The 6777-nt window shown below is 39.4% G+C and overlaps 2 long non-coding RNA genes across 11 annotated transcripts; one reads left to right on the forward strand and one right to left on the reverse strand.

Moving 5' to 3' along the window:
* Positions 1–294: 294 nt before the first annotated feature.
* LOC148341079 (uncharacterized) lies at positions 295–6776 on the forward strand. Of its 4 annotated transcripts, none has more exons than XR_015842305.1 (7): positions 308–569; positions 1160–1251; positions 4115–4179; positions 4258–4359; positions 4436–4551; positions 4647–5233; positions 6269–6776. It is a non-coding gene; the product is annotated as an uncharacterized LOC148341079 (long non-coding RNA). The 4 variants fall into 4 exon arrangements; XR_015842304.1 differs by having other exon boundaries at positions 362–569; positions 4436–4919; positions 5123–5233; XR_015842303.1 differs by having other exon boundaries at positions 295–569; positions 3683–4179; positions 4436–5233.
* On the reverse strand, positions 3649–5914 carry LOC148341080 (uncharacterized). 7 transcript variants are annotated; one of them, XR_015842260.1, is made up of 7 exons: positions 5627–5914; positions 5391–5414; positions 5137–5195; positions 4416–4794; positions 4240–4336; positions 3965–4160; positions 3649–3857 (listed from the first exon to the last, which is right to left on the reverse strand). It is a non-coding gene; the product is annotated as an uncharacterized LOC148341080 (long non-coding RNA). The 7 variants fall into 7 exon arrangements; XR_015842258.1 differs by having other exon boundaries at positions 3653–3857; positions 4416–4540; positions 4606–5323; positions 5627–5913; XR_015842256.1 differs by having other exon boundaries at positions 3654–3857; positions 3965–4018; positions 4082–4160; positions 4416–5323; positions 5627–5913.
* Position 6777: the final 1 nt, after the last annotated feature.

The following is a 6777-nucleotide window of genomic DNA, read 5'->3' on the forward strand; positions in this document are numbered from 1 at the left end:
TTCAAAGACATACAAAGAGACAAAAAAAAACATACAAAGAGAATTTCAAAACATCACAATACGACAGCTAATTTTTATTTTTGATTTTTAAATGAAGACAAGGAATACCAGTTTGATACACGCCTGAAATACAACATTTTCTAATTACTTTTTGACTTTCAACGTTCCAATTTTTGCGCATGCGCGGAACAGCCTTGAAAATGTTTATTTTTTTCTTTCGGTGGGGGACGAATATTTTCTTTTTTTAAAACTCTGTATGTGCCGTTTGACACTCTGTCCGTTTAGTTTGTTAATCGCTTCGTCAATGTTTTTTTTTATTTTTTATTTTTCAGTGTCGCTGCGACCCGGAAGTTAAATCCACCGGAAAAGGAAATGAGCAATTGTTTGTCTGGGTGGTTTGTTTGCTAATGTTGTTGTGTGGAATTCGAACAAACGCGCGAAGTTTTGTTAAGCGACGTTAGCTCAAAATAGTCTCTTTTTTTTTATAGTTTACATGTGCAAAGACGTCCGCGATGCAGGAATATTGTCTCCACGTCGGCTGTACGAAAGTGGCGACGTATTTTGCAAAGGTAACGCATGCTCATCTTTTCCACATTTTCACTGCTTGCTCCTCTAAAAATAGACTTTTCTTTAAAAAACAAACATAATATACTATTTAGCGCGCCACTCTGGTGGCTTGTTTTGTTTTAATAAAAAAATTAGGTGCATTTGCAACTCTGCCATTTTAATGTAAAATTTCGTTCTTTATACATTAACGGCTACATTACGCCGCCGACTCTGTGTGATTTATATCTTTGCTGCTGTAACGCCTCAAATTTCCCCATTGTGGGACCAATAAAGGACATCTTTATCTTTATCTTCTTTGCGATATCTTAAAATATAAATATATGTATTGTATGTTTTAAATGCATTTAAACATCACACCGACCTTAACAAGTGCATTTCCGCTTTCGATTAAAAAATGGACAGCCCGTCATCAAAACGAATGTTACATTTACTTATTAGCGGCAAAAACGTTGAAGAGTATTTTACTACTTCGCAGCGATTGGCTGGCAAGTCACGTTTTTTTCTTTATGCAAATTGACGCCTATGCAAATGAGGGCATATGCAAATGAGCTCACTCAATGTTTATGTTTTTGTCTATCTTTCATGGCTGGAGGATATTTCGGAAGCCAAACAACCAACAGATTCAGAGTTCTGGACATCTAGACTCGTCTGCACTCCAAAAACGGCAACTTTTTTTTTTGACAGGTGAGTGTTCTGTTTCAAGGCAAGGGACTCCATGCTCTGTGCTTAAGGGGATGGCATGCCAAATCACTCCAAAAAAATAATTTTGCCGATTTTCATTTTAATGAAACTTTATGTGCTTGGTAGTGATGGCATAACATTAAATCTGAAATTTGAGATCAATTAGAGCAGTTTTTAGGTACTACAAACTCACGCATATTAATGACTTTGGCGAAAAGGGGCGTGGTCACCTTACTTTAAGGCCTTTTCTTTCAGTAACTACTTTGTCAATCTTCACAAAACACATATTTTTGGAACGTGAACTTAACAAGGAATCCAAATCTGCAATCATTTAGCAGATCAGTGCATATTTTTTTAACAGCTGAGCTAATTAATATTCGGGTGGCTGTAACTCCAAAATCTCTGCTCTGATTGACCTCAAATTTGAGATTTAGTGTTGTGCAATCACTATCAACAAGTACAGCAAGTTTCATTAAAATCAAAATCGGCTTGGTTTTAAACCCACTGAGTGATTTGGCATTGAACTACCCCTTGAGGAGGTGAGTGTGATGCCACTTAGTCATTTGTCAGTGCCCCTTGACTTCTGCTTCATCTACTGCACACACACAAGCACGTCATTCAATGCTTTTGAACATTTGTTTTTTTTCTAAATGGTTTAAAAATATTTTTTTATTATCACGTTGCCAAAATAACACAGGCTTGTTTTTTGAAAATATTTTTGAAATAAAAAAAATATTTTGCATGCTAAAGAAAAAATAATCTTTTTTTTTTTTTAATCTTAAGCACATGTTCGGAAGCGTTGAATGATGTTCTTATTGTGTTTTAAAGTGTTGTGCAGTACTTGAAGCTTTGGCCTGTTGTGCTGATGTGACATCACTCACACTTCCTCAAGCACACACTGTGGCGTCGTCTGCTGCTGCTTCCATGTAGAGCCTGTCAGCCAGTGTTTGTTTGAAACTTAAGTCAAACCTCATTGCTAAAATGGTGTCAAATTGTTTAAAAAATAGCATGTTTGTTTAGTATATTGTTTAACTGTAATTGCACCCAGACTGAGTTTAAAAAAAAAAAAAAAAGAATGTAAAAATTAAAAACTGTATTTATATATATTTTTTAAAAGTGTTGTTATGCGCAATTTGTTTTTTGACATGTTGTCATTTTTTGAATGGGTGCAACTGGACTATTTGAGATTTTGTTTGGTCTCTGATGCGAGCATAACCCAAACAGTCCTGTTGCCATCCATTCAACAAATGAGAACATGACAAAAACAAATTGTGGAGAACAACGCTTTAAAAAAATGTATATAAATAATTACAGTTTTTAATTTTTAAATTAAAAAAAAAAAACTCAGTCAGGGTGCAGTTCACAAGCAAAACACTGACTCCAATTACAGCTGAGCAATTTATTGTACAAAAACTGCTTTTTTTTTTTTAACAGTTTGACACCATTTCAGCAATATTGATGTGTGGCAAAAGTTAAACACTGGGTGACAGGCTGTACATGAAAGCAGCAGCAGAAATCGCCACAATGTGTGCTCGAGTCAGTCATGTCAGTTCGCTTTAACCTCTGCTTGATGTATGACATTTGGTGTAAAATGATATATTTGAAAAAAAAAAAATGGCTTCTCTTTAAAATATATTGTTTGAACTGTAATTTGAGTCTCCGTGTTTTATTGCTCATTACACCCTCGCTGAGTTGAAAATGGCCTTGTTCTGGATGCCAACTGGACTGTTCAGGTTGTGCTGGAAAACGTTTGGCCTCGGCTCCGAGCAGGCTTGTTTGTTTCATGCTCAAACAGCAGATGGCGAGCTGTCTTTGCTGGCGTTTGAGCATAAACACAAGAAGCCTGCTCGGACGAGAGGCCAAAAGTCTTCCAGCACGACCTGGACAGCCCGGTTGCCGTCCAATCACGGCCCGGAAAAAGCAAGTTAGTAGCCGCACCCACTTTGCAAATCTTGATTTGTCATGCAGATATTTTTACCATAACTCCGCCCACCTCTTGAAAAGACCAATCGGAATCCGTCATGCAAAATAATTTGCCTAACTCCGCCCACTCTGCCAAACCGACCAATCGGCTTGCCGGTATGCAAATTAATTTGCATAACCACGCCCACTTTCGGGCCCAAAATTCGGTTTTTGGGGGATAATTTGCATATCCACGCCCCTTTATGCTAATCTCAGCATTGTATGCTAATTTCTTTGCTTAACTCCACCTCCATGCACGCCCAACCAATCAGCTCGCTTGCTGCTTCTTAATTTGCATAGCCACACCCACTTTTTAACCAAAGCAACCAATCAGATGGCTGGCTGCTCCTCATTTGCATAATGCCCCACCCACTATCTTTCGCTCCACTTTTTTTTTGAGAATGAGGAGTTTATTTTATTTACTACAGAAGTTACAAGAATGCATGACAAGTAAATTTTTTTTTATTTGCAGAGTATATGGTGAAAGGCAAAAAAAACTCCAAAGAACACAAAAAAAGTTAAGAAATATGGAGAGGAAAAAAAAAAAAAAAAAAAAAAAAAAACCCTTACAAGTTGGAGTCAGACTGTTGTCTCCTTGGCGCTGCCTGGTGAAGTCGTCAGCCAGCAGGACCGAAGCGTGGAGGGCTCTACAAAATGAGAGAGAGTCCAAAGTCAAGGATGCCAGTCACTACCTGGAACATGCGAGTTAGAGAACATAGCTTGTGCAATCAACAGTTAACAAAATTGATCCTACCAGGGATGAAAAGGATCGAAGAGTTTGCACGGCTGCATTCACAGGAAGCCAACTCTGAAAGAGGAAAAACATTTTGAAGTGCAGTCAGAGCACGCACGTACACACGAGTGGTGCAACCGTCTCAAACTTGTCTCTTCCACTTCTTGGCAGGCTGCTCCCAAGTTGGCTTCAGAACCTTCTTGATGTGGTCCTCCAGCTGACGACACCGACACAGAGTAAGCAAAGAGCCCACAGTCAAAAAATAAGTCTGCACAACCAAGTTTTGTTAAACTGACCATTTATTTTACTTTCAGATTAAAAGTCAACTTGCACATGGGAGGGCTAAAAAAAAGTAGCAGAGCGAGAACAGCTTGCACCATTGTGTCGTGACTTCTGGAAAACAAAAGAAAGACATTGTGAGTCCCAACATTTAAATACCTTCGTGTTTGAGATGAAACGCATGACCACAAACCTGTCAAAATCCCACTTCAGACATTTTGTCATGCTGGAACTTTCTGCTTGAAGACGAACAGTTGCCAGTCCTGCAAACTCCGCCATCATGTCAAACTGCTTCTGAGGACTCCACAGTGGACAAACCTAAACGAGAGGTAAGCACGAGACAAGTCCTGCTAATAATTTAATAAAGTTTATTCACAAGTCACCATGAAAGATTTCAGGTGCAATGACGACGTTGCACTTGCAGAAATTGCTCCTGCAGTTGCAAAATTTTGGTGGCCAGCATGCAGTCCGTGATGGCGCCTTCACTCGAAGTTCCGGCACGGTCAAAATAAAATAAAAAAAAGTTAACATCTCACAGAATGTTGACCATGGCGCCATGTTTCCTCCAGCACCTGCAACATCAAGCAAAAAATATTTAATTGACTTCAAGTCAGAGTAGTTTGCTGGTTCAGGTTGTCCAGGGCCAAGATGTGCTTTGGCGCCACCTGGTGGACACAAGCAGGAAGAAAACCAACATGTGAGTATTGGCACCGAATGGCAAATGTTCCTTTGGGAAGCGCATCTCAGTGCAGCTTTGGGAACTACAAAGGAGAAATTGGTTTAAAAAAATGTTCATGTCGGTCATTTTGTTTTGTTGAGTGATCAAACCTTCCATGTTGTAGCTTATCTTCACCATGTTCTGGAACAAATTAAAACACATCATATTTGTATGCATTTCAGTGTTTTTATCTCACCAGTGAAGAGAGCGGAGCTGAGCAGGACATTTCAGCAATGACCTGGAGCACGAAAAGGGCTGAAAGACAAATGGCATAGTTAGGAACATGGCATTAGGTGAGCGATATTGAATTGGAGGTGTTAAAAAAAAAAAAAAAAAAGACGCCATTTTGGAGTAAATTTGGCCATTCGCTGCAGGATGCAAGCCTGTGGACAGAAATTAAAACAATTAATTTTCATTTGAATTGTGAACATACAAACGCTGGCAACCTACCTGCTGCCAAACGCGGCTGTTTTACTGCAATGCAAAAAATAAAAGTGCGTTAGTTTAAAATGTTCACAGCGTTTACTTACCGCTTTTAATCTCAAGCGTTTGTGTCATTATATCCCGTGTTTGGAATAATTCGACATTTGAGCTGCGAGATACAAAGGTTATTGCACGCTAAAAACTTCAATTAATGGTCAAAATTACAATAGGTCTAAAAAAAAAACCAAACTTTAAACACTCACTTTGCCAAACCTTTTGGTCATCTTGTCGAGACGTCGACGTGAAGCTGTCAGTTCGATGGAGAAAGAGGACGCTGGTTCAATTTGTCGCAGCTTAAATAGATTTTCGCTAACGACGTGGTCACGTGTTTCTTTTTTTCAAAAAACTTTATTCATACAAGAGAACAAGAAAACAAAAGGCTAAACTTTAAACAGAAAAACGAGAGAAAGACTAAGGGAAGCAGGCGGGGATCGATTCGACGCCGCTAAGAGTCGCTTGTCCCGCAATCCTCGACATTAACCGTTCGGCTATACTGCCACGACACTTCCGGTGTGTTTATTCAGTATAATTTGTCCATTTCCATTTACGACGACTGAATTCTATACTTAACACTATAAATGCAAACCATACACCGTAATTTGTTAAGCCAAAATTGGTCAAATGGTTTTCGACTGTCCGTTTGGTGTGGATATCTCCGGTTCGATTCCCGTTTTCTGCTTATGTGCATTTATGTGCAACTGTGGCGCAGCGAGCGAGACTCGAACCGGAATCACCTGAACCGGACGCCAACTTTTAGACCAGTCAACCAACATAGATGAAATTTTTCGAATTTTTTCGGTTGTATTTCTTTCTAATGTGTTTCCGTTTTCTATTTGTGTGTACAGACTCCATCAGTTTGCTAGTCTGGTGTGGTCCAGTGGTCTAAGCCAATAATTTCAGCTGCCGCTGACCTGATTCGACTCCTATTATTTTCCTCATGTCTATGTATGCTGAAAAAGGTTGCAAAGAGCAAGGGTCGAACTGGGTCACCGCGGTAACGGAATCCATCTCTTATACAATAGGACAACCGGCCGTGTCATTCCAGCCCAAAAAAATGAAAGTCATGAGTTCCTTGTCTTTTTTTTTTTTTTTCTTTTTAATGCAAAATCGGGTGCTGGTTTTCTCCTTTCTCCACCACATCATCCACTGAACTTCGAATCCAAGGACGGCAGTCTTTTGCATCACGACCAAGTCAACCCTGGGTGCAGTTACTCCAGTCATCCACAGGAGAGCAGTACTGCATCACATCTAGTGCTCCAGCTGTTTCCTCGAAACTTATGTCTTGGTTTGCCTCTACCCACTATGATGTTTTTGTGTGACTCATTTGAACATAAAGAACCTGCAAAGATTGAAC

Source organism: Idiotropiscis lumnitzeri, chromosome 2, assembly GCF_059441095.1.
Source record: "Idiotropiscis lumnitzeri isolate Australia: NSW breed Sydney's pygmy pipehorse chromosome 2, RoL_Ilum_1.0, whole genome shotgun sequence".
Taxonomy (NCBI): Eukaryota; Metazoa; Chordata; class Actinopteri; order Syngnathiformes; family Syngnathidae; genus Idiotropiscis; species Idiotropiscis lumnitzeri.